The sequence below is a fragment of the Triturus cristatus genome, chromosome 8 (assembly GCF_964204655.1).
Source record: "Triturus cristatus chromosome 8, aTriCri1.1, whole genome shotgun sequence".
Lineage (NCBI taxonomy): Eukaryota > Metazoa > Chordata > Amphibia > Caudata > Salamandridae > Triturus > Triturus cristatus.
In genome coordinates, this window is record NC_140591.1 from 362,506,510 (window position 1) to 362,527,458 (window position 20,949).

Here is a 20,949-nt window from a genome sequence, read left to right on the forward strand (position 1 = left end):
TCCTGCTGGAAGTGAGGTGTCTCACCTGGCAGGAAATTCTAGATAGATGTTGGGATCATAGTAAGACTTTTTGGGAGGGTTTATACAAATTGTCCATCTTGTGAAGAAATATTGCCTTCCCACCCGCCCTGGTCAATAACCAATAGCAACAGCTATTTTTAAAGCCAGATTGAGTGGGGTGAGCAATTGGTATAGATTTCTGCAGAGTCAAGGGGAAAACCATCTAATAAAGGATTTCTTGGCCAAAATGTTTTTGACCACACAGTGCCCCTTTTCAGAAGATGAGTGGCAGAGGATTTTACAACTTCGGAGTAAAGCTGGATGGCATATCACACCCCTAAATCCCACCACTAAATGTACCCCGAATTAGAAGATAAATGCTTTCGATGCCAGCAGGAAGATGGTGGAGACTGGCTTCATACTTTTTTCACCTGTCCACTGTTGGCTCAATTCTGGATAAAATATTTGGTGTTCTTATTAGAGACTTACATTGCCAAGTTGACCCGTAGCCTGCAGTGGCTCTTTTTGGTCTGACAAAACAGAAGTTAACGTCTTCAAATACCAAAGCCAAGGAAGCCTTTCTCTTGATTACCTCTTTGGTGGCCCGATCCTTGATTCTGCCGAACTGGTGGATAACTAGAGTTCCCACATATTTAGACTGGCACAAGAAAATGATCCACACAAGTACATTTGAAGAGTCCTGTGCAAAAAGGGTTGGTGCGACTAAAAGGTATACGAGGGTCTGGAAATATATGGAACAACTTAAGGATGAAACTGTTATTTAGATATTCAAAATGCTTTAAAGTTCAAACTGAATGTATCGATGTTCTACTGCACTTTATTGTAGGCAACACATTATTTAAATCTTTCTAAAACCTTATCGAAATCCACTCTTCGTGTACCGCATTTTATCTCAGTGAAAATGTACTGTTGTTGCACCTTGTTCCCTGATGAGTGATCATTTTACCACTGTTTTTTTCTCTTCTCTTTCTTGTATTTTTTTTATTACACCCCTTTTTCATCTTTATCGAAGGAATATTGTAACTCATCATGTACTTATAGTGATCTAATGAGCTCTTGTCTCTATTTTTTCTGCTCAATAAAAAACAAAAACAAAAGAAAAATGATCCTTGACTGGGGGTGACTGCCTGAAAAGTTTCAGTGCTCCAGGAGAAGACCTGGCTTGGCAGTTCGATCTGGACTGTTCCCATGAGGCACAGGGTCAAGACTGGTTTGCATATGGCTGGGTCTGAACTGGGTTGGCGAAATGAGCTAAAGAACGATGATGGATTCAACCCAGATCTGTGACTGGGGGTGAGTTTCTGAAACGTTTCAGTGCTCCATCCATCATCTCCTTGTGTTTGCTTGTTCGTCCCAAGTTGACAGGGCATGCCCAAACGTGGATCCCTTGCTCACTTTGCCACTGGATTCAAGCTAGCCTGGCTGATGAGGCATGTTACCCCGAAACCGGTCCCAGGATGTTTGTTTCCAAACCGGGGAAGACATGGCTTGGCAGTTCGGTCTGGACTGTTCCCATGAGGCACAGGGTCAAGACTGGTTTGCATATGGCTGGGTCTGAACTGGGTTGGCGAAGTGAGCTAAAGAACGATGATGAATTCAACCCAGATCTGTGACTAGGGGTGAGTGTCTGAAAACTTTCAGCGCTCTGTCCATCATCTCCATGTGTTTGCTTTGTTCACCCTAAGTTGGAAGGGTATGCCCAGACGTGGGTCCCTTGCTCACTATGCCACTGAATTCAAGCTCCCCTACATGAGCATTGGGGCTCCACCCCCTCATTTGTCCACACAATTGAAAATCAAATTTAAAATAATAATTTAAAAAACCACACAAGTTTACACGTGCTGACTAAGGGCTGCCCTTACCCTAAGCCATGCTTACTTTCGTGTGAACATTGGGCCCTGTTATGCACAAACGTGCATGTGTGTGTCACTCAGCTGCAATACATTTGCCGGGCTGAGGATTCACAAAGCCCTTAGGCCTGTGATGTCATCAGCCCAGCAAAGCCTTTGCCTCATGGGCTAAACTCCAACCCCTGAGGCGTTTCAAATGAAGTTAGCCCCGGGTGCTTCAGCCAGAAGCCCTGCAGAGCCAGGGTTTTGTGTCAATCAGGCAATGGAATTTCAGCCACGCCAACCTTTCACAGCACATTACAGGGTGGGGTGGGGTGGGGTTAGCTAGCCTCCCTGCCCTGGCCCCGGCCCCACCCCGACCTGTGATGAATTGTGAAGGGGAGGGGTTTAAAGGTGAAGGCAAGAAGTTGAGCACTTAAGTCTGTGCATAGTGTGCCTGTACAGGTTTTGATGGCACACTGCGCACATTCCAGCGCTGAGCTTCCCGCTCTGTGCTACAAGTATGCTGCCATTTCCATGGACGACCAATTTCCACATTGGGTAAAGTCGGTGCTAAGCTGGTGAGTTTAGCACTGTGTGCAATCTGAGGCCAGGCACTCGAATATTTTCTTTTCTTTCGTGCTTAAATTCCGAACGGTGATCTCTAGAGTGTGCTCTTTTTATTTTTGCACAGCTGCTATCTTTCAAGCCTCTGAGTGCGCTAGATTTCTTGCTGTGTCCTGAGAATGCCCCGCTTTTGGAAAGGCACCGCTTAAATAAAAGAAACTTAAAACAGGACAAATGTGGGTAACAGAAAAAAACTCTCCCATCTAACAACATGCATGTTCTAAAAGTTATTGATTAAAAATACTGGCTCAAATAACAGTCCAGTTCGTGTAATTAAAAACAACTCACATTGATTGTAAATGTTTACTACTTTTGCCAACAACAAGTGGTGTTTCATGAAAGGAAAATCAATGTCCATTTTGTCTTTAGAGATGAAATTAGGAACGTTGATTTTCTTTTTCCTGCTGAAAAATCAAAGCTGCACAAATTCCTAGTAGAAAGTAGCTGAGTAAAATGACACAGAGATGTGATTTAACACGTTTGATTTTTGTGGCTTTGCTGTTTTTCAGGAGCAAAAAAATAGTGTTTGAAATGGCAGAATGCTAATAATCATTTGAGGGTCATAAAACAGCACTGATCACTGCAACCTGATGAGAGCCCCCCCCCTCATTTTTTTACTCACTTATCATTCAAAGGTCAGCCTGTACACCTCTTCCAATAGAATTGTGTTTTTATGTGTTCAATGGCAAGAACAAAAAGCAACAGTCCTTCCACATCTCTATTTATTTCTTGCTTTGCACATGTTATGTTTTTCCTGCTAATTATGGTGGCACACTTTCAATGACGGGTCAAGATGCTTTACTGAAAGTTATTTTTTCTGTTAACCTGTAAGCATACTCTTAATGCTTCTGTAGTCCTGAATCTCGGCAGTAAGGCTGGCATACAGTTCCTTTCAATATGCCCTGCATGATAAACACAGTACACCAACTCAAAATACATTTTAAAGGTGAGCGCAAATTCTCTCCACGGAGTTTAAAACATTCCAAAGCTGAGTTTTCTACTAAGAACTGTAAATGATAAAGTTGTCTTTGTTGTCATATTTCCCTACATATAGCCTCCTTCAAAGGGTGAGGGCCTTTTAATAGAAAGACAAAATATTGTTATATTTTTATGTGTACCACAAACAATTCATACAGAAAAAGAGCATATGCTTGTGTCCTATGCTAATACTCAAGACTGTACTATGTTGATGCTTGCACTATATGGAAAGGGTCTGCTGTCTACTTCAATGTATTCAACTGTTTTCTAAGATGTAATAACTGAGCGCCCATGTCCTCTTTAAAATATACTCATTCTCTGTAGCAGCTGAGATATCAACTTGAGAACCAACTTTCATGTTATGAACGCATTATAAAAGACATCAAAATGTCCTAATGCAGTGCATCGTCATTGCTTTGTAGTCTTACAGAACACCAAAAGCTTAAACATTATAGCATAAATGTATAACTTACTATCTTCACTCTGGCAATATTCCTGGTCTTAAAATAAATTCCCTTAAATTGTCACAGCATTATAGTCTGCTTCCAAGGTTACAGCCCGTCTACATGAGTTATATGCCCGGCCCACAGACTGTCATTTTTATTTAGGAAATTATACTGGAAAATTCCCCAGTTCAGCCCTTTGTTAAAAAAACAAAATCCTAGGGGGAGAACATTGTTCCTTAACCTTCTGGCACAGTCTTAGCACAGTCATGTTCGCTCCATGTTCTCACTCAGACACACACATGGTTTCGCTTGACGCCTCACCACTTTCAAAGTCTACCAGCCGCCAATGCAAACTAGCCTGGCTGATGAGGGGTGTTAACCCAAAACCGGTCCAAGGATGCTTGGTTCAGGTCCAGGGAAGACCTGGCTTGGCAGTTCGATCAGGACTGTTCCCATGAGGCACAGGGTCAAGACTGATTTGCATATGGCTGGATCTCAACTGGGGTGACGAAGTGAGCTAAAGAACGATGATGGATTCAACCCAGATCTGTGCCTGGGGGTGTCTGAAAAGTTTCAGCGCTCTCTCTGTCATCTCCTTGTGTTTGCTTTGTGTGCCCTAAGTTGGCACTGTATGCCCAGACTTGGGTCCCTTCCTCACTTTGCCACTGGATTCGGACTAGCCTGGCTGATGAGGGGTGTTACCCCAAAACCAGTCCGAGGATGCTTGTTTCCGGTCCTGGAAGACCTAGCTTGGCAGTTCGGTCTGAACTGTTTCCATGAGGCACAGGGTCGAGACTGATTTGCATATGGCTGTGTCTGAACTGGGGAGGCGAAGGGAGCTAAAGAACGATGATGGATTCAACCCTGGTCAGTGACTGGGGGTGAGTGTCTAAAAAGTTTCAGCTCTCCGTCCATAATTTTCTTGTGTTTGCTTTGCTATCAACATTGACCTCTATTCAGAGTGTAATTTGCAGTGTGAGGAGGTGTGCAGCAGAGAGCCACAGCACACAGTGTGCACTGCAGGGGTTTCAAAACAGCATATTTTTGCTGCTGTCATTCCAGTACAACAGTCCTTTGCAAGAGTGCCAGTACCATGGAGAATCACAGGAGGACTTTTTTCATATCACACCAGTCATTACGCCCCTCTAGCTCTCACCATTTCTCACCACACTGATTAAATGTGGTTGGGGAGCATCCTTACAGAGACATTTACAATGATACTGCATTTTTAGGTCTAGGTTGAAAGCACAGCTTTTAAAACAGACTTTGTGCTTACATTATCCTTAAGGTGTGTTTTATAGCTGTACTTTGTAGTACATTTTGTAGTACCAAAAACGTACTACAGAGTGTAAGTTTTGCCTAAAATTATATGTGCAGAGTTCTACAACCTTGCTGAAGAGGCTTTTCACATGTGAGTATAGATTTTAGTAGTATATGTGGGTGGGACACAGGGAATGGGTTTGAAAATAGGAAGACTTACTACTAAAGAGAATGGGATTATGAAGGTGTAAAATGAGTTTAGGGAGGGTCAGGAAGGGGTTTAGGGAGAGATGTCACCCACACAAGAGTTAGCTAATTGCTAAATGTTCACACTCAGCGTTTGTGAACAGCAAAAGTAGTAAACTTACCAGTTTCTTTTACCTAGTAGCCTGAGACATTGTCAATCATAATCACAGACTTTCTTTCTCCCCTTATGATATATCCTGTTAGAGTTATCTTTTAGCCTGCAATACAGTGTGTGCATTAAACTGCATTGAGGTGCAAGGGGAAGTACTATACAATTATAGTCCTTGTTGCTAGCCCACTCCCAGGTCGCTCATACTGTTCTTCTTGTACTCCTAATTCCCCTGTGTGAGAGTTGACCCATGCTGGTACATGATGGACATCATAGCATTACAAAAACTCACTTGTGAGAGTTTGGTTTCTGACTCACTTGCAATAACTAGAGGGAAGAAGAATGTGTTTCCACTATTGTCTCTCCTTTTTAATTTCGAGTCTAAACTTGTCTTATTGTATTGTATTGTATTGTATATGCTCTTATATAGCGCGCAATCACCCTACGGGTATCCCGGCGCTTGACAAAACAATTGATGAAATTAAGCTGAGAGGAATAGGCAGCGACATAGGCAATCAGGCTACTGGAAAGAGCCAGGTCTTAAGACTCTTTCTGAATTCCATTAAGGAGTCTAGCTGCCTGATCCTCGAAGGAAGCTCGTTCCATATCCGAGCACCAGCCACGCTGAATGCCCTCCCCCCCAGCCTGACACGTTTAAATCTGGGTTGTGACAGCAAATTAGCGTTAGAGGAACGCAGCTGTCTCGGGGGGAGATAGCGTGAGAATCTCTCCTGCAGGGGAATTGGACCCATCCCATGTGCTGCTTTATGAATCAGACAGAGAGATTTAAAAAGGATCCTTTCTCTGACTGGCAGCCAGTGGAGCTCGCGCAGCGCCTGGGTGGAAGAGGCATCGCGTCTACGATTTAGCGCCAACTTTGCTGCAGCCGACTGTACTCTCTGTAATCCCAGCAGAATATACTGGGGGGCGCCCAGATTCAGAGAGTTACAGTAATCCATTCTGCTGAGTACTGTGCTCCTTACAATCAGAGCGCGCATATCCCCTGGCAAGAATGGAAGAATCCTACGAAGTACCCGTATTAGTCCGAAGCACACACTGGCAGTCTTGTTCGCCTGCGAGTTCAATTGCAGATCGTTATCGAACAAGACGCCTAGATTACGAATGGTATTTGATGGAACCAGTGGAGCCTCATCTGGAGCAAGCCTAAACTCCGACTGCAGATGATGGATCTGGTTTCGTGGTGAGTAGAACAACACCTCGGTCTTATCACCGTTAAACTGCAGGGAGTTACTTCGCAGCCAGTCTGTTGTCAGGCTCATGCAGTTTTGAAATTGCTCCAGAGATACCTCCTGTTTTCCCTCCATCGAAAATACCAATTGTGTGTCATCTGCGTAGTTTACCAGCTCAACCCCAAACGCTTTAATAATGGCAAACAGTGGTTGCAGGTAAATATTAAAGAGAATGGGGCTGATGCTGGAACCCTGTGGTACTCCATAGGCCACATGGGATTTCTCAGAGGTAAACGACCCCAGTGTCACCACCTGCTGCCTCCCTGTCAGATAAGAGCGGAGCCACTGCAGTGCTCGGCCCCTTACACCCAGATCCCTCAGTCTTGCCAGCAGGATAGTGTGGCTCACTGTGTCGAATGCGGCTGACATATCCAGGAGCACTAAAACCGCAGTGCTCCCGGTGTCAGCCCGCATTCGTATGTTGTCCAGCATTGTGACCAGGGCCGACTCCGTCCCATGACCAGGGCGAAAACCAAACTGGTCCCTATCCAGTAGCTGATACTCTTCTAGAAATTCCGAAAGAGATCTACTCACGACCCTTTCCAAGATCTTAATTGGGAAGGGAAGGAGGGAGATGGGCCGAAAGTTAGCCGGGTTAGTTGGGTCTAACGAGGGCTTCTTAATAAGAGGGGCCACCACAGCCTGCTTCCAGCTTTCCGGAACCAATCCTGTTTCCAATGATTGGTTGCAGATCTGGCGCAACCAGGGAAATGTAAGATGACCATAGGTCTTCCACACTTTCTGGGGAAGAGGGTCGAGGGGTGAACCGGAGGAGATGCCACTGACTAGGGAGTCAAAAATAGAGGCCGACATAACCGGAAAGGAAGCCAAGGAGTGTTGGTGGTCCATGGTCCCCTTAGATGTCTTGTTACCCGGGTTCTGGGTTGTCGCCTCGTTGTCCTTAAAGCGGACGACAATCTTGGCCACTTTGTCTTTAAAATAAGTGGCAATCTCGTCGCACAGATTTTGTGAGGCTTCGACTCTATTCTCCAGACAGGATGGGGCAGAGATGGTTCTAGCAATTCTGAAGAGCTCCATAATTCTATTTGGGGCTTGCAGGATGGATTGAGCATAGAAATTGGCATTGCTTTCCAAGATGCGCGACTTGTACCTCCTCAAGGTTAACTTAAAAGTTGCCCTATCCTTATCCAGATAGCTCTTTCTCCATGTTCTTTCTGCCTTCTTGCATTGAAGTCTGAGCTGCCTCAGATCTTCTGTGTACCAAGGCGCTGAAATTTTGTTTCTAATTTGGATTCTTTTTATAGGGAGCACTTCGTCTAATGCAGCTGTGACGTACTGCCGGTAGATATTATAATTGTCCTCCACTGTACCTAAGCTCTGAAAAAGGCTCACCGAGGGCGTCGGCAGGAGAGCGCCTGTCCTTGTTAAATTGGACCATTTTCTCCCTTTCCGATACTGCACAACGGTGTTGGATTGAGCAGTGGGAGTAACTGACCGTACTGTGAAGAATATTAGATAGTGGTCCGTCCACATTTGGGGAGAAATATTTAGGAGTTCAACCCTTGAATCATTTGCGAATAAAAGGTCGAGGATATGTCCTCCCTGGTGAGTCGGGGAGGTAACTAGTTGTTGTAGACCGAGAGATTGGCAGGTATCTGTCAAATCTCTGAGTTGATTTTTTGAGCTCGCATTCTCCCACCAATTACAATCTCCCAAGATGACCATATTGGAGTGAGATAGGGATAGGTTAGTGATGGTATTTAAGAGGGGCTGTAGTGCAGTGTTACTCCCCGGAGGGCGATAACACAGCAAGCCTGAAAGGAGATGACCTCTAGCTTCCTGAAGCGCGAATCCCATCAGTTCAATTCCCTCTATTTTGTCTACATGTAACTGAGTAAAGTGGAGGTTTTCCCTAAAAATCAACCCCACCCCACCTCCTATGCCCTCCTCCCTAGGTGAGTGTATGATTTTAAAACCGTCTGGGCAGGCGAGACCTATCTCCACAACTGAATCTGCTCTGATCCAGGTCTCTGTGAGAAATAATGCATCCAGCTTCATATCTTCGATTAGGAGCGCTATTTCAAAGTGATGTTTTACTAACGACCTACTATTTATTAACCCACAATTCAGGTATCCGCACATGTTAGGGCGCGGACTCATTGCTTTACACCCCGGGGCAATAGCATAGTCCCGGATGGTGTCAGCCTCAGTCCCGCTGTATGCCTTCCCACCAATCTGTAGCAGCTGTTTCCTAGAGTAGACCTGGCGTACCTTATTGGGGGCATAGTGTACATCCGTTGTCCGGTACTCGTCCGGGGCGCGGACGGGCGCAGACGGGCTTGCCTCTGGCGCGCCTCCGGCGCGCCATCGGCGCGCCCGCTGCGCGCTTGCATTGACCTGTTTTTATGCCCCCCCTCAGCGAGCATCAGCGCGCGCACCCCAAAATGGCGCCCACATCAACTGGATCCAGCCCAATCCAAGATGGCGCTGAAAGATGTGGTGAAGGATGAGGCCCCGCTCTAAGCAGTAGGTTGGTGAGCTTTGTTTTATAGTGGGGGTATGCGGAATGAAAGCAACAGTTTTAAAAAATAACCAACATTAAAAGACCGCGATCCGGTCGATAATAGTAGCAGTAGCGAAATTAGCAACAAAATATAGCAGCAGTAATTGTTGACCAGCGACAGTTGTTTGCAATAGTTTTCAGCAAATTATAGAGCCCAGCGGACCAGCAGAAGCCTCCGAGGCCGCCTACTCCTTAGCGCGTAGTGTTAAGTCAAATGCGCGCTTGCATTGGCCTGTTTTTATGCCCCCCCTCAGCGAGCATCAGCGCGCGCACCCCAAAATGGCGCCCACATCAACTGGATCCAGCCCAATCCAAGATGGCGCTGAAAGATGTGGTGAAGGATGAGGCCCCGCTCTAAGCAGCAGGTTGGTGAGCTTTGTTTTATAGTGGGGGTATGCGGAATGAAAGCAACAGTTTTAAAAAATAACCAACATTAAAAGACCGCGATCCGGTCGATAATAGTAGCAGTAGCGAAATTAGCAACAAAATATAGCAGCAGTAATTGTTGACCAGCGACAGTTGTTTGCAATAGTTTTCAGCAAATTATAGAGCCCAGTGGACCAGCAGAAGCCTCCGAGGCCGCCTACTCCTTAGCGCGTAGTGCGCGTTATGCTTTACAAACACCACTTACTTGGTTGGCCTTTAGAGCATGTCTCCTCTTGCTGTCTCCATATGAGAATGATTTGCTGCTTTTTGTGAAATAACCTAAGAATGACAGAGGCACCTTTGTACTAAACACCAGAAGTCAGGACCAGTTTTCAGGGTTGACTAGTAAAAATTTGAGCTTTACCCCCACTCTCTATCCTCCATAAACTTCTGACTGAGGTCCTGCTGTGCTGGTGGTATGCTGACAGTATGGTTCAGTTAGGTACTTGCCCATTAGAGTTCATGGGTTGTGCTAATTTCTGCTCAGAGACAATTGTGGGCAGGGGCCAATGATTTGCTCAAACTGGACGATTGGTCTGTGCAGTATTGGGCAGCCCTTCGATTGTTAAACAACACCTTTATTTCTCTATAACAGGTAGAGCACATAGGGATACCTTGGCTAACTCAGAGCTAAAGAAAGTGTGCTGTAGATGGTGAAGAAATAATAAGTGACATGCACAATTCATCTGCTATAGTGATCAAAGTTGAAGCTGAAGTTTCGGTATTATGGAAACATAGAAATTACAAAAAAAACAGACCCAGCAATCTGAGGCTTTATTGCCTTCCTGGTGGTGGAGGAGGTGACAACATCTTAACCTTTTTAGAATCATTAATTCATTCATTAGTTAGTCTCTCAACCTCTAAATCCATAAACCTCTAAAGTGCTGATCACCTTGGAAAAAGGAATAACACAATCATCAAAGTATTTGAAATTTATTGAACAGATGCAGGACATTAAAGCTGCTATATTAAAGAAAGAATTGCCATTGTCTGGAAATAATCTCTGTATCTCTCAGGATGTTGCCAGAGCTACAGCTGATCCCAAAAAGAATTTCTAGAATGGAGACCAACTTTTAAGCAAATGGGGATTTGTTATGGTATTCTTCACCCATGCTTCTCCAGGATTACTAATAAGAGAAAACATTCTCATTTGAAGATCCCTCCAAACTCAAAGTCTGCATTAGAAAACATAAAGTAGAGAAAAAAATGTTTTTTACTGTAGTCATGCTTGACAATTGATATGTAGATTTATCGATAGTGTTTGTGATTTTGCAGTCCTTGTGTTGTTAAAATATCTGACATAGCTTTTTCTTATCTTCTGTCAATTCAGATATCTTTCACTTGAATTTCCCTACTCACATCCTTATCTGTACTCTATATATTCTGTATTTCTCATTTTCTATTCTATTTCTCTAGATCATTCTCTTTAAGTGAATTACAGAATCCTTAGTATTATTATTTCTTTTTGATACCCTTAACTATTTTAACATTATATGTAATTAATTTAATGCGACTGTTCTCCATTTTTATTTACTCCTTGATGTTTCATTTCACATCACATATGATAGAATTCTCAAATATCTCTAATAGATGTTGCCATATTTAACATTATTTCTAGGAATGTAATGGAATTGGGGATCCAATTTAGGGCAGAAGGTTTTAAAGCATTTATCTAAATTAGATGACTCCATAGCACTTTAAGTAGAATGCATTTGCATCGATGCATAATCTGAAAATTAAAAAAACAATGGCTGGGTAATGTTTGTCCCCCTGCTGTTCTTTTGTTTCTTAAATCATAAATCTTTAGTTCTTACCATGAAGCATAGCGACAAATGTTGGTGAGTTTTATTGGCAGCTTTAATTAATATAATTAAATAATCTATTCTAAGCATTCTCAGACCTCTGCAATGCAATCCTTCTTCCTGGAACAATATTAAATGAAGATAGCCTTTTTGAATAATAAGTATCTAATTAGTGATGTAATTTTCAATTAAATTGTAGACCCATTCCTTGGTAGAAAATCCAGATACAAGATACATTACAAAAGACTCATAACGCTTTTAAAAATTAGATCAACTCTAGAGCCCTATTTGCTCCATGCAGTATTTGCAACCCAACATCCAAAGAATATACATTTATTTAACCCCTTTATGATTATATATCTAGTTTTGACTAAATATTGACCAGTAAATCAATCAGGACTAATATAATAAAATTTCAAATTGGTTCTAATCATGCTCCTGTAATAATGGCTATAGACCATAAATATAATGGAAAAGTTAATGATAGATGAAAGATCAATAACTATGGTATATCTAATGCTACATTTACTTAAGAATTAGAGTTTTACCATTAATGTTGCTGAATACACAGTTTTTGCAAATTAATTGGACTAACAAAAACTACATCAAGGGCTTTTGTTATTTCTTATGTTGCTGGGAGAATGCTTACATCTGATGCTGCACATATGGGGGAACAACCTTTACAATGCAACTTTTACAACGCACTACACTTACAACGCATTTTTTACAACGCAAAATCCACTACAACGCATTCCATTACAACGCATGACACTACAACGCATTTTTAAAAACTACCTTTACAACGCATTCCATTACATTGCATACTACCTTTACAACGCATACCATTACAACGCATAATATTACACTACACTATCCAACACTTACCCTACTGTTGCACCCCCTGGAGTTAGAATAGTAATTTTTACCCCTATACTATCCAACACTTACCCTACTGTTGCACCCCCTGGAGTTAGAATAGTAATTTTTACCCCTATACTATCCAACACTTACCCTACTGTTGCACCCTCTGGAGTTAGAATAGTAATGTTTACCCCTATACTATCCAACACTTACCCTACTGTTGCACCTCCTGGAGTTTGAATAGTAATTTTTACCCCTATACTATCCAACACTTACCCTACTGTTGCACCCCCTGGAGTTAGAATAGTAATTTTTACCCCTATACTATCCAACACTTTCCCTACCGTTGCACCACCTGGAGTTAGAATAGTAATTTTTACCCCAATACTATCCAACACTTACCCTACTGTTGCACCCCCTGGAGTTAGAATAGTAATTTTTACCCCTATACTATCCAACACTTACCCTACTGTTGCACCCCCTGGAGTTAGAATAGTAATTTTTACCCCTATACTATCCAACACTTACCCTACTGTTGCACCCCCTGGAGTTAGAATAGTAATTTTTACCCCTATACTATCCAACACTTACCCTACTGTTGCACCCCCTGGAGTTAGAATAGTAATTTTTACCCCTATACTATCCAACACTTACCCTACTGTTGCACCCTCTGGAGTTAGAATAGTAATGTTTACCCCTATACTATCCAACACTTACCCTACTGTTGCACCTCCTGGAGTTAGAATAGTAATTTTTACCCCTATACTATCCAACACTTACCCTACTGTTGCACCCCCTGGAGTTAGAATAGTAATTTTTACCCCTATACTATCCAACACTTTCCCTACCGTTGCACCACCTGGAGTTAGAATAGTAATTTTTACCCCAATACTATCCAACACTTACCCTACTGTTGCACCCCCTGGAGTTAGAATAGTAATTTTTACCCCTATACTATCCAACACTTACCCTACTGTTGCACCCCCTGGAGTTAGAATAGTAATTTTTACCCCTATACTATCCAACACTTACCCTACTGTTGCACCCCCTGGAGTTAGAATAGTAATTTTTACCCCTATACTATCCAACACTTACCCTACTGTTGCACCCCCTGGAGTTAGAATAGTAATTTTTACCCCTATACTATCCAACACTTACCCTACTGTTGCACCCCCTGGAGTTAGAATAGTAATTTTTAACCCTATACTATCCAACACTTTCCCTACTGTTGCACCCCCTGGAGTTAGAATAGTAATTTTTACCCCTATACTATCCAACACTTTCCCTACTGTTGCACCCCCTGGAGTTAGAATAGTAATTTTTACCCCTATGCTATCCAACAATTACCCTACTGTTGCACCCCCTGGAGTTAGAATAGTAATTTTTAACCCTATACTATCTAATACTTACCTTAAATGCAATTTAATATTATGCGTTGTAATGGTATGCGTTGTAAAGGTAGTATGCGATGTAATGGAATGCGTTGTAAAGGTAGTTTTTAAAAATGCGTTGTAGTGTCATGCGTTGTAATGGAATGCGTTGTAGTGGATTTTGCGTTGTAAAAAATGCGTTGTAAGTGCATGCGTTGTAAAAGTGTGCGTTGTAACGACGTACATCCCACATATGTCTTGATTATTGCCACACGTCTAGTCCTTAAATGCTAATAATATCCTTCTCAGAGTCAAAGTCAGATATTATGGTGGCAAAAACCAAGCTAGCAAAACGTTTTCAAATTATTTGAAAATTAAGAAGAAATGTAATTTAATAAAATCTGTTGCCAATGAGGTTAACAATAGCATTATTGTTTCGGATAATCATTTTGCTAACAGGCTGGAGCTGTACTACAGAAATCTATGTGCAGAAAATAATCATCCTCATCTTTAATAGTTATTATAAATTCTCCCTTTAAATGTCACTGCATATTTTTTTAATGTGGACTCTATATTTATGAAGCTTTTTTATGGAACTAAAAAGTGCCCCTGAAATACCTTATATAAACTGGAAGGTGAAGTTCAATTTCCAGGTTTAACATGTTATCATTCTCCTTAAACAGGCACCAGCACCTGCATTATAAACACCTGCAGTAACTACTACAATTCAGAGAAGGTCTATAGACTCCTTGCTGAGTGCAGAATGATCCAGATATGGTTTCACTAAGCAGATGTAATTCATATTTCCTCCTGCAAATGCCCTAGGGATTTCGTGTTGGCCATACTATTCCCACTCATAGAGGCGTAGATGTCACTGTCTGTAATGTCGGACTGGCTGCAAGATCTTGCAACTTAACAAAAGTATTTGCAAATGTATGTCATTCTGCTATTGTCACTTCCAGCCCAAGCGATATCTCGGCCCCTGTACACCATTACTTAAATTCCCAGGTCAATGCTCAGTCTCCAAGCAGACATAACAGAATCACTTAATTGGTATATGATTTATGAGAGAACTACTTACACAGCATACCTTTAGAGGTGGAAGAGTCTGAATAGTAGATAACAGAAGGAAAGAATAGATTGCAAATGTCTCATTTGTTTCTGGTACATGCTGTTTTTGCCTTTTATCTTCTGCCTGCTATAGGCTCACAGAAACAACACTGCCTCATCCTCCACTGTCACCACCTGCTTAAAAGTAGTATTTGCAATGCTGCTAAGCTGTATTTGTGATGCTTTTCTGGTACATAGAAAAAATGAATAGATGTTTTAAAAAAATATTTTGGAGGGAAGAATCATTGTGCTGTATCTTGTAAACGCCTACAAATGTAGAGATTGAGGTCTGCATGCATAGGAGATCTTTATTTCATCAGTTGCCCCTAATGGGAATATGAGTATCAAAACATACTCTATTCAAAAAGCAGATGAGGGGGCGCATGCACAGGTCCATTAAGTCTTATGTTCTCCATCTGATGCTTGCGGCTGGCACTCATTAAAAGGAATGTGCCCTCATAAACAGCTTCCACATTGTGATTGAATTCCATAGGGATCTTACAATGGTTTGTGGCTGAAGGAGTCATCAGGAACAATTCCTAAATTTTCTTACCAGTCGCAATTTAAGCAACACAGGCTTCATAACTGCAGACAATCCTTAGAACATCCATTTTATAGCTCTGGTATATAAAGCTTGATAAATGAAGAATTCTTCTTGATGCATATTAGATGATGAACATGGTCATCTCAGAATTACAACAGACACCTTACAGTTCATTCACAAATATTTGCTTTGCTGAATATTTGGGGGCGTTTAGTACTTCTTCAAGATGCCCTAGAGCAAACCTTTGTGAATTACATTTGCACATGACTATCTCAAAAAGGTTTCACGCATCTTCAGATTTGCATCCGTGAAGTATTTGCGGATTCAGTAAAGTCCCTCAACATTTCACAATTTGCTGATTTGATTCAACCCCCATCCTATGATGTTTGCTGGGTAGATGGTTTGTGCTTTGATAGACAAATTAATCTAATCAATGGCGGAGAACAGTGTAAACTGTAAAATGGTCATATATATTTAACTTTATGCATTACTTCCAATGTAATTTATGTTATCATATTTCACATTTCTGTATTTTATTGCTTTTATTGTCTTATATTTAATAAATGCTAATCAACAATTTCAACACAAAGACTTGCAGGACTACAGTTACACTGCAATGAAAGCTGTTTAACTTTTCTGATTATGCTTCTTTTCTTAGATATCACTTCACTTATATCTTTTGGAGCTTACAGGAAAATTTAAGTCTCACTGGCTGACAAATGAACTCAGAAGATGCTGTATCACAGTGCCCTGGGTTGGATGGTGGTGCAGCACAAAATTGCTAACCCTGGGCGTAGTTCGCGTAGTCGTGCTACACGTAGCTACGCTAAGTGCACTTTGCACTATGCACGCTACGCGTAGCTACGTGAACTGCGTAGTGCGGTAGGGAAATGCTGTTCGCAATGATTGCACAGTGCCGGATGCTTGTCCGAACGTCGTTTTCTGCTGCTGGAGTAGATCTGTACTCGAGCGACAGCTTTGTCAACGCGGACTGGTAGTTTCTCATCGCGAGCGGTCACAAGCATAAGCGACCACTCGCAATGAGAAACCTGACCTCCCCGCGTTGAGAATCTCGCCGGGAGGTTTATTTTCCACACTCGCGATCGGCAACTTGATGTTGCCAATCGCGAACGAGGAAAAAGTCTCACCTGGATGTTGATTTTGCTCGCTCGCGGTCACCAACTCAACGTTGAGGACTGCAAGCGAGCAAAAAATGCCCACTAAGCTACGCTATGCGTTTTTGCACTGTGCTACGTGCAATTTGCGTAGCGCGTAGTTACGCAAACTACGCACACTCCGCGAGCGTAGTGTAGTTTTCCTCCGAGGCCTAAAAATTGCCCAAACTTTACATTCCACAAATATGTCACAATTACTTAACAGATACGTGAATTGAACATGCACTTAGCACATGTTTCTTCTGTGGTTCAACTATTAATGTCACTGTAGGATTCGGAAATTTACTCATATTGTGTGTGTTTTACCATAACCGATTGATATATAATTTGAAGTCTTGATGAAATAAACCATCCTTACTTAGTAGATAATGTACTTACTGTATAGATGATATTCAACTTTCAAAATGGGTGCTTTAATACCTTGAATGGCACTTATTGATTAGCCAACTAATTAGAAACCATCCTCATTTATGTGGAATGTGATTTCACTAAAAACTATAGAATGTTTATGTAATGTGTCCATTAATTTATAATATATTTGAGTTAAATGTAGCTTCTAGTTATTCTTGCACAACTGTCTTAAAGATGTAATAAATGTTACATGTAATGTGAATCTAATGCACTAGAAACTTATATTAATTTGTGTTTAAATGTGCATACGCATACTAAATGTGAACCATTGAGTTAATGCTTAAATTGTCTTGACTCTGCCTGTATTTCACCAGGCTGCATAAATACTGTTTTCCATTTTCTGCTGTGACAGTTCTTGCAGGTTTTCACATGCATTGTTAGTTTAAGAATATATACATTACTGTACTAGCAATAGAAGACCCTATGCAGCAATGTAGCAATCTAACCTGGAGCAATCTAAATACTGCAGCAAGGATTGCACTGAACAAGCCAAGGCGTTCCAAGTCACGACCCCTACTGCAAACGGGCTGCCCATCAGAAAGAGAGCTGTGTTTAAACTCCTGACTCTTGTGTTCAAGGCAAGGCAAGGGTTGGGGCCTGTATACCTAAGGAAGAAGGTAATTCCGTATGTCCCAGGCCTCCAGCTTGGATCTAGTAATCAGCATCTACTATGCCTGTGCAAGATTAATAAATCAAGAATGGGAGGGCGTGCATTTTCCTATCTTGCCCCCTTTCATTGGAACAGGTTACCGGAAGAGATCCGACGCTGCACCTCCTTGGAGCACTTTAAGAAATGTCTGAAGACCTGGATGTTTTAAAGGGTATGAGTGGGTGAGTGTCCTGCAATGTGCTGCCTAGCGCCGGGAGATCCCCCCGGGGATGATTCGATGCGCCATATAAGTGTTAAATAAATAAAACCTGTGCGTGAGAAAGAGATGTAATTCCCATGTCCAGTGTGAGATTTTCCCCTGATGTTGCAGTCTGCAACATGAGAACTTGATGAAAACAATGGATCCCTCGATGATGCTTACAGTGGGGTGTTATCCAGAAGACTCCTGGTGTGTTATAACTTAGTGTTCATACCGTCTGAGTTCAGACTTCTTTCAGATGCTTTCCAGACTTTTTTCCAGGTTCCCATTTTGTTCTAAATAGATGCCTTTTAGAATTCCTCAGATCATCTTCATGTTCCCTTTCCGTAGATTCCTTTAGACTCTGAGCGGTTTAGACCTCAATGCTTACTTTTGATTCTTTCTTAAGTGTGGCTTAGGCTAACACTTATTCTCTGACCCATACAAGTCTCTTGACCGAGCTTCTGAAATGCTGACACCTTACCAACTTATTTTTTTCCTTGTATAGTTCTAATTTCTGCTATGGAAATTCCTGATTTTGACCCTTTTTAGAATTTTTGAACCATCCATTTACCTCGAACTCGACCATAGGTGAGTTAGATTCATCCATAAATAGACAACAACACTTGCAACTCTTTTCTGAGCATCAAATACTTCTCTTGATCTTTTGCATTGCTGTGACTGAAATTCTTGTTTACCTTATATTGGCCCGCCTTCATTTTTTTACAGGGTTTGGGACTGCCTGTTGCTATTCTGACTTTCTATAGCAATGTTTTGAGAGTTCTGAATCTTAAATTGAATTTGAATTTGTAATAAACTTTCTTAACCCTAGCTACTCATTCCTGGTGCTCATTATGTGGCCAAAAGGATGGCACTGTTAATTGAATTTGATTAATGTCAATTTTAACTCCCATCACCTCTTAGTCAGAGAAAAAGGTCCTTCAGTGGACAAGTGGTCAGCAAGTGGGCCCAGAAAATGCTGTATCAAATCTTGTAGCATATCGGATGGTTCCCCACTGATGTGAGCGAGCTAGGGTGTCCTATTACAAATTGACCAAGCATAGTCCAAACTAGACCTGGGCGTAAAACTCCACTCTCCTTTCAGAGTTTGCACAATTCAGCAACTTTGCATTGTGTGGAGAATGTGGAGTTACCAATAAGGAGCAGAGTTTGTTTTTCCTTTGCACACTCAAAATGTTGCCAACGCACATGGGGGAGCAATCAGAGACTTACCGGGCGCTCACGAGCGCCAATGAGATTTTCAAGGTGCACGCAAGCTCCAGTGAGATTTTGCTGCTGCTTGCGCGCCTTTAGGCCACACCAACAACCCCTAGCACTTCTGTTGTGATGTAAGCGAGCACGAGTGAGAGCAATCGACCACGGTTGCAACCTGGGGAAGATTCTCTCCTCGAGAAGCAGCTAAATCTCCTCGAAATGACAATTTGGAGTTTAAAACCTTCTTAAAATACACGTTTGCGCTGTTTTATTGTGCAAGGTGACCGTTATTTAAAAAAAAATTCCAACAGTAAGCAAGTGCCTCAGAGTCTCCAACTTCCTGTTCCTGTCCAACAGGCTCTTCCCAGTGCTTTGGCCATAGCATGGTCATTTTTCATTTGAAGTTGAAGCTGGAGGGATCGCTCTCCTTGTCTACTGCACATATACCATAGGATTTAAGGACTTTGTATTTGAGATTTCAACAGTAAGTTGAAAAACTGGCGTATAAGGGTGTTTGTTTGAGTGCAGGCATGCACAAGGATTTAGTCATACCTTTATTTTATTTTTAAAATGTATTGTGGTGGGTGGCCTGCAGTTTCAGTAGGGGACTAGTTATGTTTTGCACGTTATTTTTCTTCTTTTGTAAAGGAAAAATGTTGCACACTTTTGTACATGCTCTCGATGTTTTCAATACATTTGCAACATTTATTTAATTCACATTGTGGCCTAGTCTGCAATGGGCCTTTCAGCCAGTAGGCCCAGTACTAGTCATAAGTGCATGAAAAAAACTGTTTCTGTGGTGTCTGTTGAATTGAAACATCATTTAGGCCATGGATGGCATTGGATTAAAATTATGAAATATGTTTTTTTTTGGGTTAATTGTTGGTGGTTTTTTCTGCAAACAGTGTGTAAGTGTAGCTGTACATTTGATGCCTTTGAAGGATGTGTGTTCTAAAACATTTTATCGCGCTTAATTTACCCTTTTGGCATTGCTAAATTAATGCTTTTTTCTCCTGTGTTACAATGCCTCCTTTGCCTGACTAGTGTATGAATGTGTTTGCCATAGGCCACCATTTGACTTTGTTCTTCATGCCATGTGGCCAGGGGCCATTTTGTATAGTCAGTGCCCATAGGCCTGCATGTTTTCTTTGTTTTCCATGCCTCCTGCTTGTTGTTTGACCATGCAGAGGCCATTTTGTGTAGGCATGTGTGTGTCATAGGCCAGCATGTCTTCTTTGTTGTGGCCATGCCTACCTTGCTGGTTCTTGGTGTGGTGACAAGACAATATGGCGGGAGGCCATTTTGTGTAGGTAGCCAGTGTGCTTTTGCAATAGGCCAGCATGTCTTCTTTGTTGTGGCCATGCCTCCTTGCATACAGTTCAACCATTTGGTCGGTGGTCATTTTGTGAAGCCAGCCAGTGTGCTTTTATGGTAGACCTTGCTGGTTGTTGTGAACATGTGCCAGGCGGCCATTTTGTGTAGGCAGCCAGTGTGCTTTTGCCAAAGGCATGAATGTCTTTGTTCTGGCCATGCCTCCTTGTTTGCAGTTTGACCATGTGGTCAGTCGCTATTAAGTGTAGCCAGCCAATGTGGTTTTGCCAAAGGCCTGCATGTCTTCTTTGTTTCGGCCAGGTCCTTTTGCTGGTTGTTGTTGTTGTGACCATATGGCTGGGGTTCATTTTGTGTAGGTGGCCAGTGTGTGTTTGCCATAGGCCTGCATTCTTTGTTGTGGTCATGCTGCCTTGCTGGTTGTTGCGATTATGTGACTGATGGCCACTTTGAGTAGGCAGCCAGTGTGCTTTTGCCATTTGCCATAGGCCTGCATGTCTTCGTTGTTGCGGCCATGCCTCCTTGCTTTCTGTTTCACCATGTGGTCGGTGTCCATTTTGTGTAGCCA